The sequence below is a fragment of the Pinus tabuliformis genome, chromosome X (genome assembly GCF_031772625.1).
Source record: "Pinus tabuliformis cultivar Carrire ecotype Pingquan chromosome X, CPIR1, whole genome shotgun sequence".
NCBI classification, from domain to species: Eukaryota; Viridiplantae; Streptophyta; class Pinopsida; order Pinales; family Pinaceae; genus Pinus; species Pinus tabuliformis.
Genome location: NC_142308.1, coordinates 299,230,469 through 299,250,217, shown reverse-complemented (window position 1 = coordinate 299,250,217; position 19,749 = coordinate 299,230,469).

Here is a 19,749-nt window from a genome sequence, read left to right as displayed (position 1 = left end):
TGCTAAGCTAGGTTTTCTTTCCATTCATTCACATATAAGGGTTAAAATGCATTTGAATTATTTTATTCTTCAGTCTCCTTTCATAGGAGAAACCCTCATTGTGGATAGACTAAGCCTTGATTTTACACACCTAAAAGGAATTATCATTTTTAGAACAACAACATAAACATACCTATTTTCCCTTGACTTTGTAAATAATAAGAATCAATATCATATACAAGAAAACTCAAGGAATTGTACATAGCTAGTTTTACATATAGGATAGCTCAGGCAAGATTAACCTTAGGCTAGTATTAGGGTAAGGGTAACTGGAGACCCATCAAACCAATGGAAATCACCATACCAAATAGATAAGGGTCTAATTGAGACATTGAATGGGTGATCTCCTTAATTTTGGATATTTTCATTTCTGGCCATCAATGGGTTGACCCTCCACAAGCCCAAAACCATAAGACAAATATAAATAAACACCCAATCATTTGTTCCAAAACAAAGCAAGAAAAATATTTTTTTTTGTAGTTCAAATACAAGTTCTATTAATCAGTGAAGGTCAAATAGTAGTGGAGCGAAAAACGTTCTTATGGTTATTTCATGGTTGCATTGTGAATTAGTTTTCCTGTTTATGTCTATGGTGATGTCAATCGGTGGCTTGATCTGATTTGTAAGGTGTATATTATTCATAACTCTGGGTTGAATCCCTGCCTCAATCTCTTATTCATGTGGCTAAGGCATAATATATAAAATAGGGTTGGATTGGTGCATAAGGCCACAGTGGATTCCATGATGGCCCTTGATAATATTACATGGAATATCCACACATAATATATGGCATATTGGTCAAGACACACCATAAAATTGAGATTTGTAAGACTAGTCCATGCGAGCCACAATGATCGCACATCGACCCTACATGGAATATTAGTGCATTGTATATGATGTATTTGTCAACACAAAACACAAACAAAGAAGCCTAACACTTTAGATCTCAAATTATATAAGGATTAGACAAGATGTAATGCATTTGAGCATAAGATGGGCTTATTCCCTTATCCTGGCTTAGAGTTAACTTTATAGTAATGTTGAGAGGTTATTATTGCAAGGATAAATGTATGGCACAATTGTTGGTGTGCTAGTATTTTATTGGTCAAGAAATTGGTTCATGTCTTGATAATAGTCATGTCAAAGTATTTTCTATTTAACACCATAAAGGTTTATTTTGTTGAATTTTTAGCAGACTCGCAGTGTACATTTTGTAGCACTAGTGCCGAAATATGTCCATTTTTTCTAATGCACCCTAAAATAGATAATTTGTATAATTTATATTTATTATATAGATTTAAATAGTTATTTTTAGCTTTGAGTTCATTCTTGAGCCAAATTGAAATAAAAAATATTCACAGTATTGAATCATTAAGGTAATTTTGAGGTCTAAAATGTGCTTCCTAAGAAAAATGTACAACCAAAATAAGCTTTATAAGAACCAATAGGATTCAATATGATGATGTCAACCATGGGGGATGATTCACCATTTTTGGAGTAAAAAAGTAAAAAGTTAAAAATAATAATAATAAAACTACTTTTTCAACTCATATTTTCAACTTATCTCCATAAAGTTTTACTCAAATTTCAAGCAGGACTACTTGTTGGATGCAAAATTCTATTCCTCATCCAAGGAATACCCATGTTCCATAAAAAATTAGAAATAGATGAAAAAATGTGATTTTAATCACATTTTTCATGTATTTCTCATTTTTCATGTAGCAAGGTTCATAAAAAAATATGAAACATGGGTATTCATTGGATGAGAAATCAAATTCTGCATCAAAAGAGTGTTTCTTCTTGAAATTTGAGTAAACCCATAGGGAGATAAGTTGAAAATACAAGTTGAAAAAATAGTTTTTTCCTTTTTCCCTCTAAAATTTGATGATGTAATCTAATCTTATTTTATTTTATTATTTCCACTATTATTTAATAATTTCCTTAGGAGGCCTACTTTATACCTCAAAATTCCCCTAATGGTTTAGAGGTGGATGTATCCAAAAGCATGAAAAGCTTTGTTGACATCAATTTTATGACCAAAATATCCATTGCATGATTTTGAGGGTTTATGACTAGCTTGAGGAGGTTTTGGATATATATTAACAGATTCCAAGAAGAGATTTGTGAGAACGGATTGATGTGCATGTTGAAGAAAAACTACAATAGGGTATGACATAATATGGACATTATTTTGACAACAATAGCCTATTCACTTTGAAGACTTATTTTGTTTGAAGAGAAGTTTGATCCATTTTGAAATATTTTTAAAATAGGTCTAGAGGGAGTTGCATAAGGAGTTGGGTGCCTCCAATGAGGCTGGATTCTACAGCATGTCGAAACCCACTTATCACTGAGGTTGGAGCCTTAATCAAGTTGGAGCCTAGGGAAGGTCGAGCTTTCTCATCACTAATGGAGGAGCCATACTCGCTTGCATCCCAGAGTAGGTTGGAGCTTTTTCATCAGTGCGGTAGGAGCCTTAATCAGGTTAGATTATAAATGAGGTCAAAGATTTCTCATCATCGAGGTTGAAGCCTCAATTATGTTAGAGCCTTGATGAGCAGTTTTCATACCTTGGGGGTCGATGCCTCCAGCAAGTCAAAGCCTACAAATCTATGTAATGAGTTGAAGCATAATAACAACAAGAATTTGTGGTTTTCTCTCATATGCGTTTCTGTGTAAAATTTTGTGTATCCTTGCAATGTGATGGCTTCTTTACATTATTTAATGTCATGATATATTTATGATGCACTGTTCTATTTGTTGATATACTACATATTGTTATGGTTCATTGCAATAAGATTATTTGATTATGAAAAGTTATGAAATTGTAAAATTGGTATCACACTGATTCACTGTCCCCCCACCATCCTCAGTCTGACTTTTGGTCCAACAAAATTGACCTTAGACATGAAGGAATGCTATCCTCCTCTATGATCCAAGCCTCTCAGAGATAACTCCCTACAATAAATTGTAGCGATCAATTAATTGAAAAAACCAAATTGAGTAAAATCACTTTCAATCATGTGCTTGATAAGATTTTGATCAAACAGTTAGTCTCACTATAAATATTTTAGGCAATGGAGGAAATTTCCCTTCTTGGCTTGGAGGTGGAGCACTTGACTAGATAACCTACTTTGAGGAAATGATGGGGATTACGGAGGGTGTAGTTACACCAACATAGATGAACCACCATAGATGCAGCTACAATAGATGAAATACATGTTTATACAATAGTGAATGAATTGATAGGAGTAGGATATCTTAGCTAGAGAACCTACTCTGAGGCAGTGATGGCCACTAGGGCAGATGTAGTTGCAACAAATATAGATGCAACCATTATAGTTGTAGCTATGGTAGATGCAATACTAGTTTCAACAATAAGATATGTAGTGATAGGAGGGGTCTAATGATAGAGTTGAGTAGGGTGAATGGATGTGGACATTGTGGAAACATGTAAAGGAAACTGTGTTATGCATTGAAGGAAATACACCCTCACCAACTGTGCAATAGGAGGAAGCATCCTAGGGAAGGAAATAGGAGTGCTAAGTGCTGGTGGGGGAATCCAATGGTTGGACTTGGAATGTAATGTGAACTAAATGGGATAGGTGAAGGATGGAATTGGGTGGGTATAGAAGGGGAAGGGACTAGGAATGATGGAACCTACATAGGAATTTCTAATATGTTTTATTAGTACAAAAACATCAAATTTAGCTAAAATAAGGTAGTGAAACTAAAATTAAGAGTATATACAATCTAACATACGCTACCTAGTTGAGAGGGAAACTATTAATCCTAGGTGGAGATGGAAACTCAAAATATTTACTGTACACTTGTGGAAATACAAAAAAATTAAGATTCATTTCTCCCAAATAACTTGGACATTTGCAAAACAACAAAATTTTAAATCTCGCTAAGTTATTATTGAAGTAGATAAGAATAAAGTCATTTCAATACCTATGTGTGAGGTCTTGAAATGTCAAATTTTCAGCCATGGTTGCATCCATATTGGGGAGCTAACATCTTCACATATATTATAGTGTATTCTCTCGTAGCATCAACACATTCTAGGAATTTTTTTAAAAGATAAATATTTTCAAATTATTTTTATTAAAAATATTTCAATTATACAAACAAATATATAACCAATGATTAAGAATTATCTAAAAATCATAGTAACCTATGGATAGGATCCTCTAATGGATCTCATCTAGAGACCACTACAAATGAACTATGTTACAAAAAACTATGTGTAAAACATACTATCACACTGCTATTGTCAAGAAGGTGATATGGAAGCTGACGTGCCAATGGGTGGAGCTGGGCGATCCAAATTGGATAATTATATTTTTTTCAGCCATATTGATGCTTTTAAAGTGGAAAAAGTGGAGGAATCAACTCACGAAACGAATTATAATGTTGGGACCTAGTTTTGTAAATGGGGATCTAAAACCTTCCAGGGGTAGTTTGAGGCATCAAACAAAAATTTTGGGGGATAAAAAATTGATGATTAAGTGCAACCCCTTTTTTTCTATTCTACCCATGGATACCTTTGTAATGTTTCAAGAATTTCCTTAATTGGATTTCGTATGAAAATGTTATGCCAGTCGGAAGTTAACCTTCTTGTTTTGACCACCATAATTCGGAAGAATTCCATGTCATCCTCTATTATTCATGGAAAATGGGCTAGCCATGCAATAATTATGAAGAAGACTCTAGATTTTCTTTGTCCATATTTGTACCTCTAGTTTATAGTTGAAGGACTCAAACTTAACCACTAGTAGGCTATCAGGTTGTGTCATAACCAGACCACTCAGAGGAAAAGGGGTTGCACTCTTTTCAATTGCATGTTATTTTATAGATGAGAAAAGAAATCAAGAGGGGTAGAGAGAGAACACAAAGAATTTTTTTTTGCACTATATTAGCCCAAGAGCCATGGGCATTACTTCTTTGTACCTGCATCCATTTTCTATTTAAGGAAAGAGAGAAAAGAAGCCTTAGCTTCCAGCTGGGCTCTCTCCCAAAAGGGCTTCCCAAGATATACCTTGTGTTAATTGTGGTTTGTCATTTTTTATTTCACTTTTCTCTATTTTATACATAATTATAATTTGCATGCATATGCAACACATAGTAATTAATAAATCCATAAATATAAGGAGAATAAACCCTCATAGTGTAGATTTCATATTTTCTATTATATTTTAGTATATTTGTTGGGACAATTGTCTAGTGGAATATCCACGACAACTCTCAGATCATATTGGTATCAGACCAAGTTTCTTTATGTATATTGTGGGGATTTGTATGGAATTTATATTCGTAAAGCTGAAAACCAAAAAAACCTCGATCATGGTTGATGAATCTGTGAATAGCACTCTTGATCCCATAGAGGACAGGTTTTCAATGTTGGAAGCACAAGTTGTGGATATAAACCATAATGTAAGCCCCTCATGGTGTCCCTAACTAACGAGATCTAGTTATTAAAAGAAGATGGGTGTTCTAAACTACAGGTTTGATAAGAGGAGAGATCAAGATATTATGAAGAAACTAAGAAGGAGTTGAAGAAAGAACCCCAAAAAGATCATCCTAGTTCTATTGTTGCAAACCATTCACAATCCATATTGAAAATGGAAGAAAATTTTGATATAAAGTCGTATCAAGGTGATTTTTATGTGATGAAGCTAAGCCATCGGTTGCAAGAAGTTTATTTTAATGTTCATCATATAGATCAAGAACAAAATATTTCATTTTCTTAGCTAAAATTAGAGAGCTTTTCCTTGACCTAGTGGGAAAGCCACATATAGACCTTAAGGTTGGAGGGAGATCCTCTAGTGATGAAGTGGGAGGTCTATAAAACCCTCATAAAGTCACAATTTTTCCCTATGAATTATGTAGAGGAACAATGGATCTGATGGCACTATTTCATGCAGAAGAAAGGGTATAGTGTAAGGAGTACACCATAGAGTTCAAAAACATGGCCATAATGTTGGGTATCTACCCAAACAACACATATATACTCCTCAAGTATATATGGGGTCTACATAGCCATATGTAGAAGCAAGTGATGCTATCTAAATGTATATCGGTGGATGAAACTTGTGTAATAGGAATAATACCTAGAAAGCATAGGCCAAAAGAAAGGGAAATCAAGTGGGTCAAAGTAGAAGAAGCATGAGGATGCTTCTAAGGAGGAAAAAAAGAAGTGGAAAGGGGAAAAGATAAAAATACAACAACCACAACACACCATATCAAAGTTCTCAACAACCATTATAACATTGATGGTCATACAAAAGGGAAGTGTTGGAAGTTGCATCTAGAGCTTAACTCAAAGAAAAAAAAAAGATGCATAGAAGAAGAAACTCATGCCTGTTTATTCAAGAAACTAGGTTGAAAGTAGCTCAAATATGTATGAGAATATTATTTGTACATCAGTGAAAAAGGAGAGGAATTGAAGTAACCTTCAGTAATAGGGATTAAAGGAAATGTCCAAAATTTTCAACATAAAGATACATGTAAGGGAGACAAAGATTGATGCTCTGTTTTACTCAGGATCAGAAGTAAACCTCATTGTAGTAGAGTTTGTCAAAAATTTGTGTTTGGAAGTTTGTGATCATTCAAGCCCATATCCATGGGGATGGGTAAATAAGGATGCAGAAATAAAGTGATGTAGGAGCATTTAGACCTAGTCAGCAATGTGATGGTATGCTCACATGTTGTGGCTAACAAAGGGTTGGAAGACAAGAGATTAATTAATTTTATTAATTTAAATGTATGAGAGTGTTTTATTTGTTGTCAAAATCTAAGCAGAAAAGGGTATAAGTAGCTGATTGATCCTCCCTGCATGGAGATCAGGCCAAGCAGTTAGATTATCTAGTTTGAATAGGATATGAGGGACTTGAAAGCTTAAATTAGCATTTTTTTTTAGAAAAGAGTGGAGAGAAGAGATTATTTAGGGAAGAATGAGAGATTTCTGGATCTGAACTAAATGGGTTCATGAATCCACATTTTGTATAAATTGTAATTTTTTGGAATGAGTGAGAGGGTTAGACTCAAATGGAAAGATAGGATGGATGAGCGAGGACAGAACTGAAACAGTCAAGTGTGACTATTTCTTCTGTAAATATTTATCAATATGAATACAGTGTGGATTGTGTATTTCTTTGTGTAATTTAGTATTTAGTGTGTTTATAACTTTTAGTCTTTGGATTGAGGATCTGATAATTATTGTGTTTGTTGATGCTTAGAATATAGGATAAGAGTGTGTGTTCTGTATATAACGCAGAAAACTGGTTGATGTGGATTATCCCTACCAGATTAACAGACAGAGACTGAATGAAGGAATGAATCATCATTGGTCACAGGTTTGATCAATGATGATCTGCTTGTCAGAGGATCGTAAGTGTTCTCTAATAAATGTGCATGCGGTTTAATACAAGAAATAGACCCGAAACATCAAAAGACTGAGTTGATTGATAATTTGTGAAGAAACCCCAAAATAAGTCAGGACCATCTGTTGGCTGGCAGATCCAATGGTGATCAGCAACTGCAGGTGTAGGAGTGTATGGATTTCTTGATCGTGGCTGAAGCCCTACACTCGCTCCTAGCCATCGATCTCATATTCAAACTCTTAGGTCACAGTTGATTGCGGGGGTTAAGCCCATTTTTAAATTGTGTGCTAGTTGAAGTCCCATAAACCGTAGATTTGATGGCCTCTTATATCCAATGGATATCGCGTCATAGAGTGATCGAACTTTAATTTCAAAATCGGACCCAAAAATATATACATCAAGGATTTATATTCCTTATTGGCTCCGTAAGGGTGGGTAAACGTTGGTGGCCTCCAGTATTGTAGCAATAATGCTACAACTCCTGGAGCTTCCTATCTCTAATTTTATCAACCCGGTAGTTCGTACAAACTTGGAAGCGACGGTGCTGTATGCACAAGTACTAGCTCTTGTCGCAGCTGTCACTTGGTCAGCTGGCACAAGTCCGCTAGGGCTCAAGCCAACTTCTATATGCTCACAGAAGAAGATTTATGAGTGATGGACGAAAGCTAACTCAAAGGAGGCTAATCTATTTGCAGAAAGAAACTGAAAGCCAACAAAGCATGAAAACCCTAGTGAACCCTAATTTGACTAGCTAGGCCCTTACAATGCAAAACTGTGAATGAAACTTCTACCAATGATGCCATTACTTGCAGTGAGCTGAACTACATGCATCTAAGCTACTTGCATCTGAAAAGACATGTTTTTGTATTTTTTCATTAAGTGGTTGGATTTATTGTGATGATGCTTTTGATTAGGGTTTGACTGTGCAGGAGCGGTTCGAATGGAAGGAAAGCATGGGCAAGGTCAGGATGGCTAGGAGAGGTCCCATAGGGTCTCTAGCACCAGTCCACAGAAGTCTACCACGTTTGGATGCTCAGCAACCGACATTTCATGCTTCTACAGGAAGTCTGCAGGGGATCCTACAGGAAACTCAAGGGTTCTACAGGAAGTCTGCAGGGGATCCTACAGGAAACTCAAGGGTTCTACAGGAAGTCTGTGCAATTCTACAGGATGTTCGACCGTGGGAGTTTTGGGAGATGGTGAAGTGATGGAGTGGTGTGGGAGGATAGGTGAGATGGAGATGGAACTGGTGATGGCTCAGGAGCAGAGAAGTCAGATGGAGAAAGAGTTCATGCAGTGGGTTGATGGCTGGAAGGATGGGATCAACGAAAGGTTAAGTAAATGGAGCTATGTGAGTAATGGAAGAGCTGGAAGGTAAACGAGCTGAACAGAGGTCTGTTGAGTGGCTTCAGGTGTGGTTGACAAGAAGAGGAAGGTAATGGAATGGTGTGGAGCAGTGTAGATGAAACAAATTGTCTATGAATGTCACCAAAAACGAGAACTCTTTAACCTATGTTAACTGTGCTATTTTGAACCAATGAACAACAGTGCAATTTGTGAAAGAAACTAGTGAATGGAAGTGGAATGAAGAAGTAATGATCAAGACCAAAGTGCATGGATGGATCTACGACTAAAGTAACTGTTGCAGCTTGCATGGACGTGAAAAGAACTGCATTTCTTTTTGGTGGTTGATATGGACTGCACCCCAATCCCTAAGCAGAGATGGCAGTGATCTCTAACAACCTTTTTCTGGAGCTCCAATGAATTATAACTATCCTCTTCTAACCTAAGCAACTGGAAGCAAATTCACCATAAACTAATCCTATTCAATCTCATAAAAACTAAATCAGCGGACTGTAAATTCGAATTGCATGTCAAAGTAAAGAAACGAAGTGCTGGAACGAAAGGCAAATAACATTACAACACAGAGGAGATCTATTGCTCTCAGGTTGGGCCCTAACCCGAGAGCTATAGCTCCCTTAGAAACTCAGAATGAGATCAAAATCTGCCTGCCTTTATTCATAACCAAAAATCTGATGTCATGCCAAAACTGGTTTACAAAAAGAACCAACACCGAGCTGTAGCTCGTACTTCGAAATTACAAGAGTAATGCAAAAGTTCAAAAAGCTTCTATCAAAGGCTACGGCCTCAGTATTTATGCAAAATGATAATCCAACTGGTTTCCTTGATTTGTGGAGCTCGGCTGTCCAACTGAAGGTTAAACTGCTGATCCTGTAGAACAGTTGTAACTGCTGTTCCTGTAGAACGGTTGGCTGCCTATAAGCTCGGTGGGGGGATTGGTTGGAGCTCGAGCTATGGTGGGAATCACGAGGAAGGTCCCCAAGACTGTGGACATCCTCTCCTAAAAACTAGCAGTGCCACCTTACTGTCTCCTTGTCTCCTTTCTCGTGGTCTTTGCTCCCTTTTAATGCCAAAAACCTGAAATCATCATGCATTAGTCACGTAGATAGAATGCCTACCCTTCTTCCTACAAACAACACGAATAAACCAAGAAATGAATGCATAAGCAATAAAAGATGAATGGTTTGAGCAAAGCAAGTAGGCCAAATGAGCCCAAATTGTACCAAAAATTGGGGCTCATCAAACGTTGCGCAAGTTTCTTGTCCGATATTGTTGTTAACCATTGGATCAAGTGTGCTTTGATCAACGGTGGAGGATCACTGATTAGTTTTGTTGATTAGGTGAACCAACAACTGTCGGATTGAAAGGTAAGACCAATGACAGAGAATTAATGCAATAATATTTGTGGAAAAGTCGGACCCGATATGTTATCAACGCGGCTTAAAATCTATTTGAGATCCGGTTGAATGCGGTCGAAGTGGGACTGGGCTCGTTGACAAGTTATATCTTTGTTTTTTGTTGATCGGGTGTATAGTTGAGGTTTTCTATTGTTTTGGGTTCCGATAATTTGATGGGGTTTTATTAAGTTAAGTGAATAGGGATTTAATGAGTTTTAATTTTGAATTTATGAAAGGGTGTAACCTTGCTTCACTTTGGAGGTTATGTGGGCATAACGCATAGGTCCAAATGGGATTTTTTAAAGGATGTCAGTATCCTGGCATCATTTTTGGCATCAGAGCAGAAAAGGATTCTGCATAGAAGTACAATAATGTTAAAGATTGGAGATATCTGCATGTTAGAACAATCAAAGCAAAATCAGAGCTCAAAATAATTTAATGCAAAGGACACTGAGATCAGAAAAGGGAAAAGTTGAATCCTTTGTTAGCAGAGAGATTTGTTTGGATGTTTGGAGAACAACAATGGAGTGAAAATTTCCTTTCAGACCAATGAAATTTCCATGTAAATTGATTGAATGATTGGTTTTATTTGAAAGAAAAATTGAAGTAGAAGGTTTTGAATTTAAAGTCAAATAGAAGAGTGGATTGCTATGACTGAAATCATTTAAATGATTTGAATAATTTTAATGATTAAGGATTGCTTAAAATGATATTGATGGTTTAAAGAATAGAGATTGGGTTTAATAGATCTGAAAGAAGAACCACTACAAGGAATGAATTTTGGAATTTGTAGAAGCAAGACAGGATTTTCTTACAACAGATTATCAGAAGGAATTTGTAGTGTGTCATGAATTTGTAAATATAGGTGAAATTCAAATTGAATCTTAATTGTAAGATGAAGAATAGTTGTTGACTATATGGAGTATTTTGAATGGGGAAGTTTAAATGAAATAGTGAACAGATGAATCATTTGGAAAAGATTTAACTGATGGAATGGGAATTAGTTTTAAGACATCTTTGAAGGAAAATTGGCAGGTTTGAAAGGTACTTTGATGTATCTTGAGATAATATTGTACAGGTCAATGGAAGCAGCGAAATTGCTGGAAGATAGAATGAATTGTATCAACATCATAGCACATGAGCCATGTTGAAGAAGATGAAGCAAGAAGAACTCTCAGATGAGTAAAAGGTGACAATACCCAATAGTAAATGAAATTACTGAATGAAAGAAGGAAGTGAGCAATTGAAGATGCAGCAGCCTAGAGCAAGGAGTGTTCAAGAGAAGCTGAGAACAACTTCCAACTGCAGTTGGGTAGAAGTTGTTGAAGCAGCTGCACAATTGTGATTGTGGGTAGAGTTGTCTTAAAGATAACAATTCGAGCAAGAAGAGTGCTCGGTAGAATTGCTAGTCAGTGAAAGGTTCGAGGAAAGAACCAATAGATGCCAAAAGGCTAAACTCATAAAATTTTGGTGAGGCATGAAGGATACTTGCTACAAATGAAAGAAAGGGCTAGTTGCAGCTCACTAGTGAACAAGGAAATTTCACCAGAGGAAGAAATGGAATTGACTATTGATAGTCATAACAGGGGCACAGAGGAAAGTCACAGATGGAGAAAAAAAAGTGCCAAAGCAGTTGAACTCAAAAGAATGAGTAAAGAAGAAATGGACCTAGAGTTGGCTGAGATGAAGGCAGAGCTCAATCATTTGAAGAAGTTGGTACAGAAAGGAATCAGAGAAGATTTGGAACAAGTAATTTATGTGGGGAAAAGAGTTAAGTGGCCTGTCAGATAATTGTTTGCTGAGAAATTAATGATTCGAAAAGTTGAGGATGAAGGAGTAGAATACATTTGTGAACCAGAGAAAGGCCCTCTCCTTGGGGAAGGAGACAGTGATGACATTGATGACAGTGATGAAGATATGATCTATACAGATGAGGAGGAGAGAAAGGTGTTGGTAGCAACTTCACAGGCAAGAGGATCTCATAATTTTGGGATTAATTATTTGTGTGAATGTAAACTTGTAGGTATGCAACCAAATGAAATTGACTCTATGAAAGAGGCGGAGACAAGAAAAATAGGAAAGGAGATGTAGGAAGACTTTTAAGACTTCGATTGGTGGAGAAAATTAAAAGGTATGAGTAAATGGTTGTGTCTTCTCTTAGTGAAAACTTATTGGATCATGTTAGAAGGAATATTATCATGGATAGAAAACCAATGGAAAATGGACAGAGGGAGAGAAGCTAGTGCATTGTAGGGTTGTGAAGTGAAGAGAAGCGAAGCTGACACAGAGAACTCAGCTGAAGAAGTCAAGGAAATCTTTGATAGATAAAAGTCTTATCATAGAAGAGAAGGAGACATTTTTGTCTTATTTGGATAAATTGAGTGCTAGAGAAAATTGTGAAGGACAGGGGGATGTTATGCATACTTATGATGAAATTGACAAGCAAAATCAAGAAGCTACAGTCCTAGAAGTTTTCTTTGATGAAAAGGAAATCAGAGATGTTGAGGAAGAATTTCTCAATAACTTAGTGAACTATCCAAATATTTCAAAGGAGCATGAAGGTCTGGTCAATGAGAGTTCAGATGAAGAGCCTTGTATTTTTGAAACTGAAATGATGTGTATATTTTCAGGTTTGACAGGTGATGAACAACAATTGGACAATGTGCTTATGAATGTTGATGAAGAAGTGAAACTGTTTGAGGAAGTAGTTGAAATAGAAGGATATTTTGAGCATGTATTTAATAATTTTGAGAATGATGGTATTGACAGGGAAATTGTCATGATTAAGGAAGCTGATGCAGGAGCATTCAGGCCAAGAAAACTCATTGTATTTTAATAGACATAGGGGTATTGTGTTTTCAAGGAAGTTGGGTTCCTAAGAGTGAATTAAATGTAATTATTATTGTTTTGGGTGATTTTAATGGGAGAAGCTAGAATAGGGAACTAATTGAATATTGTGAGGCATATTTGTAAATGTTCTCGAATATAGGGGAACATGAGAGATTTAGGATAGTTGAGAGATTGAGGGATGTGAGAATTGATTGTAAATCTTAGATTAGGAGTCAGTTCATGAATTTAGGGATTAGAGAGGAGTTTTAGGAACAAGGAAGAGATTTAGGAATTTTGTTAAGGAATTCATGGATCTAAACCAGAATTGGTTTTAGAATCCCTTTGTATAAATGTAAGCCTAAAAGGTAGAGATAGGGTTAGATGTTTTAGAGAGGCAAGATAGATAGCTAGAGTGTGGTTTTGAGCCTATAGAAAGAATGTAAACAGAGGCCACTGATATTAGAACATCAGGCCCAAGAGACAGAGTCTCAATCTGTAATTATTTGTTTGTATTTATATATACAGAAATTGATTAGAATCTATATAAATGTGTGTTCGAGTGATTGAATGATAAACTCAATATGAATCAGAGTTCTGTGTAATAATTATATGCAGGTGGAGCCGTGGTGAAACACAGAGAGAAGAGGAGAGCATGATGGAGGATCGTATAGATCTTTGAACCATTTGAAGGACCAATTAGAGGCCAAAAAGGATAGTGATAAAAGAAATCACGAAGTAGAGCTCAAGCGGAAGTGAATTGAGGGCGAAAGGAAAACCTTTAGAAGACCTAGAAAGCCACAGAAACCTTGAAGAGATGGCGAAAAACCAAGTAAATAGAAGGGCGGAAGAAATGGAGTGTCAGCGATCCATAGCCATTGGATCTTGGTGATAAACGGCCGGGATTAAATTGCACAGCGTAGCATCGCAGCCGTCGATTATATAACATCTACGGTCATCGGGCGGAAGTTGATCGAATGTTAACCAAAAGGGGCAGACCCAAACTTTATTAAGTTGGGAGTTGATAAATCTCATCGGGTCTGAAACAGTGTTAATTGTCAGGCTTGTTGTCGTCTCGAAATAATTGTGGATTGTTGGATCTGCTAAGTGCAGATCAACGGCAGAGGAATGCAAGGTGACTTTGCATCGGGAAGAGATATCGACCGTTGGACCGAGAACCTGATAAACAATCGCGATCTAATCACAATCGCATTAGACATAAGTCAAAGGCTGGTGATTGTGAAACGCCGATGCGCCGATAGCGATAAAGGTTTGACTGGCGATTGAAGGTGGACGGAGATCGGTGGAGCGCTGAAAGAAAGGTCTAAAAGAGTGGACCCGACAGAGTTATAGTGGTGGCGTTTAATAATTTTGAGATCCGGAATATAATTGCATACCGAATTCGGAGGAGGTTTATGTGTAATGTGACCCATGGAGGAGCGAACCCCGATTGCGATAAAGGCGTGCATCGGGAAACATGCAGAGGCCGTACCAAAGCGGAAAGGTATGTTTTGAATGTATTTCCTTTGTAAACAGGTTAAGGGGGTTAAAGCGTCGATAGAAGGAAAATGCGGGCTTTGGTTATATATGCGGCTTAAGGGTATAACCTAAGGTTTAATGAGGGCTTAGAGTGGTGTATAAGTCCCGATAATGAATGATTGAAGGTTTAGAAGGGTTATAATATCCTGATAGGAAGGATTTAAGAGAAGGGCTTTAATAAAGTCAAAGATGGAGGATAAGGGGTGATTAAAAGTTCCGTTAAGTGGATATTGCCTAGGAGTTAGGCTATGATGGTTTTTTAATGAATTATTCCAGAGAGGGTTGATTATTATGGCCTTAACCATTGAAGGGTGAAGATGTTGACTCCTTGGTGAGTTAAAATTCCTAGGACAGACAAGATGTATGCATAATCCATGCAAACTATGGGTAAAGCAGGGGTAACTCTGCATCATTTGGTATCATATCATAATCGTGATTGAAACAATTGATAGAAGAATAGAATAAGGGAATTCTATAGAAAAAGACATAGAACAGAGTTGTATTTTAAGATGTGTATGCAAGCAAGGGAGATCAAATTTTAATCTGACAAATAATAGACACACAGAGATGATGTGGAGAAGAACTTGCAGATGCAAAAGATAGAGGACAATCCACTCAAAGTATAGGTAAATGGTGGAACAAGATCATAAAGAGATCTTGAAGGTGAGATGACATGTTTTGTTTGATTTGATTTGAAGATTAGAGAATGTGTGGATTTTATATTGATTCATAGGTAACAACATAAGGAGGTGAGAAGATTGCAGCAAGCTTAGAGCAAGGAGTGCTCAATTGGTTCCAAAGGAAAGAACCAGAGAAATGCTAAAAGACTGAGCTCAGAGGAGAGAAGCTTAGTGAAGCATATGTAGCAAGGAGGAGACTTGTTACTACAGAGGTATTGTTGCAGCTCACAAAGGTAATTCCACAAAGGATGTGGGTAGAATTGCCAAGGTAATGAAGGAAACTGGTAAGACTTTCTAAGTGAAAGAAAAAGTGGTCAGAACCAAGTATTTCATGGTGATTGAAATACAAGAGGATAGTTGTGTTCTTGAGAAGGTGCAGATGAGTTGAAGCCTAAAGGAGCAGAGAAGAGTGCTCAAAGGAGGTTCCAGAGACAGAGAACCAAGTGCTTGCCAAAAGACCAAGTACAGTGGAAAGCTTGGTGAGGTAAGTGGCAGCAGGGAAGACTTGTTGTTGTAGAGGCTTTAATGTAGCTCATAGTAAGTGAGTAAGGAGCTCAAAAAGATAGAGAAGAAAATGGCTACTGATAATCATAGTAGAGGTTCTGAAGAAGACCACATCAGAAGAATGGTGAAGGAAGAGGATGTCAAGGAAAATAGCATGAGGATGAGTCAAGAGGAGCTTGACAAAGAGATTACAGAAATGAAAGAACAACTCAATGTATTGATGATGATACTTGAGGAAAACCAGAGACAAGGTTGGGTCTTGAGGAAAAAGCCAATAAGGTGGCATAAATTACAAAGAAGGCTACAAAAGAAGAGAAGTCAGTAGGTGAATATACAATTAGCAGAAGAGTTGATGAAGCTTGAACAGGTACTGGGTGTTCAATTGCAATCTGAAGAACTTAGAGAAGCTGAATTGGAAATGCAAGTATCCATTTGTGAACCAGAGCGGGGTGAAGTTCTAGGTGAAGAAGAAGGAATTATTGATGACTTTCTGAACTGTTGGACAAATGTAGACTAGCAGGAAAAGGTAAAACCTTGTATTGTTGAATTTAATAATTTTGATGTGATTACAGGTTTTGCAGAGGATGAGCAATCTTTTGAAGCTGTCAAAAGTATGGGAGAATATCTTTCAGAAGATAAAAACTCTGAATTAAAGGAGGATGGAGAATATCTCTTAAATGAGAGAAGCAGTGATTTATTGCAGCAAAAAGAACTTAATAATGTATTGATATTTGAAATTGTGACAACACAGGAACAATTTCTTGTGAAAGAAGGAGATGAAATTCAGTCTGAAGAACTAATATGTAAAGCAACAGTTAGGATTGTTGAACCTTGTAAATTTCAGATTGATAATTTGTGTATAAATGTAGGAATCATAAGTAATGATGAAGTACTTATGAAGTGTCACAGAGAACTTGAATTGCTGGAGTATTTGCTGGGAAATTCATAATATGACAATGTGATTGCAGAGGAAGGAGTTCATTATAGTGGACAAAGGCAGAAAGACATCATAGAAGTAGATGGTATAGAGGAGAGACTAGCTGACAATCTCGTGAATTCTGTTGGGAATTCAAATCAGCATACTGAAGTGCTGATAAAGGAGGAAAAATCATAGCAGCATACTGATGTGTTGCCAAAGGGAGATAAGGCACAAAAGCCTTATGATTTTTATTTTAACAAGTGTTTTATGAGTGCAAGTTTAGTCGCAGATGCTGGACGAAATTTGGTACAGATGGACAACCAAACAAAAATGGAAGAAGAAGATTCTATGGAAGAATTTAATCCATGGAATAGAGATGTTCAATTTCTGGAGAGAATGTTGGAAAGTTAGGATTTAGTGCAGACAAAGATAATCTTGACAGAGGGTAAGGATGAAAGGGAGGCAATAAGAGTAGGAGTCAAAGCAAGCAAAGAAAAAGTTGGAGAAAGAGCGAAAGTAGAAGAAAAAGTAAGTAAAAGTAACCTACGACAGTTTGAAGAGTTAGTGGATAGCAACAACAACCTGAAGCAGAGAGAAAGAAATAACAGTGAATGGAAAAATATGGACCAGTCCAAGGATGTGCTGGACACAGAAATTGAAGAAATGTGGCAGCTAATGATGAAACAGTCCATATGGAGGAGATTAATAACAGTAGGAAGAATGGTCAATTAGAATTTGAAACTAATTGAAGAAAAGAAAATGAAGCAGAAGACAGCAAAAGTACAGCAGCAACAAAGGAACAAAGCATTTGGGCAGCTACAAACTAAAGTTTGGGACCCTGGAGGTTTTTCAATCAACTTATGAAGACACATGATCAGGAGATCATGGAAATTTTCTACTTTGGGAGTTTGATGCAGGAGCATTCAGGCCAAGAAAACTCATTGTATTTTAATAGACATAGGGGTATTGTGTTTTCAAGGAAGTTGGGTTCCTAAGAGTGAATTAAATGTAATTATTAATGTTTTGAGTGATTTTAATGAGAGAAGCTATAATAGGGAATTAATTGAATATTGTGAGGCATATTTGTAAATGCTCTCGAATATAGGAGAACATGAGAGATTTAGGATAGTTGAGAGATTGAGGGATTTGAGAATTGATTGTAAATCTTAGATTAGGAGTCAGTTCATGAATTTAGGGATTAGAGAGGAATTTTAGGAACAAGGAAGAGATTTAGGAATTTTGTTAAGGAATTCATGGATGTAAACCAGAATTGGTTTTAGAATCCCTTTGTATAAATGTAAGCCTAAAAGGCAAAGACATGGGTTAGATGTTTTAGAGAGGCAAGATAGATAGCTAGAGTGTGGTTTTGAGCCTATAGGCAGAATGTAAACAGAGGCCACTGATATTAGAACATTAGGCCCGAGAGACAGAGTCTCAATCTGTAATTATTTGTTTGTATTTATATATACAGAAATTGATTAGAATATGTATAAATGTGTGTTCGAGTGATTGAATGATAAACTCAATATGAATAAGAGTTCTGTGTAATAATTATATGCAGGCGGAGCCATGGCGAAACACAAAGAGAAGAGGAGAGCGTGACAGTGGATCGTATGGATCTTTGAACCATTCGAAGGACCAATTAGAGGCCAAAAAGGACAGTGATAAAAGAAATCATGAAGTAGAGCTCAAGCGGAAGTGAATTGAGGGTGAAAGGAAAACCTTTAGAAAACCCGAAAAACCACAGAAACCTTGAAGAGATGGCGAAAAACCAAGTAAATAGAAGGGTGGAAGAAATGGAGTGTCGACGATTTGTAGCTGTTGGATCTTGGTGACTAACGGTCGAGATTAAATCATGTAGCGTAGCATCGCAGCCGTCGATGATATAACATCTACGGTCATCGGGCGGAAGTTGACCGAATGTTAACCAAAAGGGCGGAATCAAACTTTATTAAGTTGGGAGTTGATAAATCTCATTGGGTCCAAAATGGTGTTAATTGTCAGGCTTGTTGTCGTCCCGAAATAATTGTGGACCGTTGGATCTGTTAAGCGTAGATCAACGGCAGAGGAACGCAAGGCGACTTTGCATCGGGAAGAGATATCGACCATTGGATTGAGAACCTGATCAATGATCATGATCTAATCACAATCGCATTAGAGAGAGGTCAAAGGTTGGTGACTGTGAAACGTCGATGCGCTGATAGCGATAAAGGTTTGATTGGCGATTGGAGGTGGACAGAAATCGGCGAGCGCCGAAAGAAAGGTCTAAAGGAGTGGACCTGACAGAGTTATAGTGGCGGCGTTTAGTAATTTTGAGATTCAGAATATAATCACATATCGAATATGGAGGAGGTTTATGTGTAATGTGACCCGCAGAGGAGCGAACCCCGATTGTGATAAAGGCGTGCATCGGAAAACATGCAAAGGCCGTATCAAAGTGGAAAGGTATGTTTTGAATGTATTTCCTTTGTAAATAGGTTAAGGGGGTTAAAGAGCCGATAGAAGGAAAATGTGGGCTTTGGTTATATATGCGGCTTAAGGTTATAACCTAAGGTTTAATGAGGGCTTAGAGGGGTGTATAAGTCCCGATAATGAATGATTGAATGTTTAAAAGGGTTATAATATCCCGATAGGAAGGATTTAAGAGAAGGGCTTTAATAAAGTCAAAGATGAAGGATAAGGGGTGATTAAAAGTTCCGTTAAGTGGATATTGCCTATGAGTTAGGCTATGATGGGTTTTTAATGAATTATTCCGTAGAGGGTTGATTATTATGGCCTTACCCATTGAAGGGTGAAGATGTTGACTCCTTGGTGAGTTAAAATTCCCGGGACAGACAAGATGTATGCATAATCCATGCAAACTGTGGGAAAGCAGGGGTAACTCTGCGTCAGAAGTTGAAGACAAACAAATGGAAATTTGTGATGATAACCATAATGAAGTATCTTCAGTAGAAAATCCATATTGTGTGGAAAATGTGAAGGAATGTATGATGATGTTGACAAATATAGAAGTTCAGGAATTCTGTGATTTTAAAGTGCATTATTTTTATGAATCTGTAAACCATGAAAAAGCTTTAGAAAACCAGATTTTCTTTTTT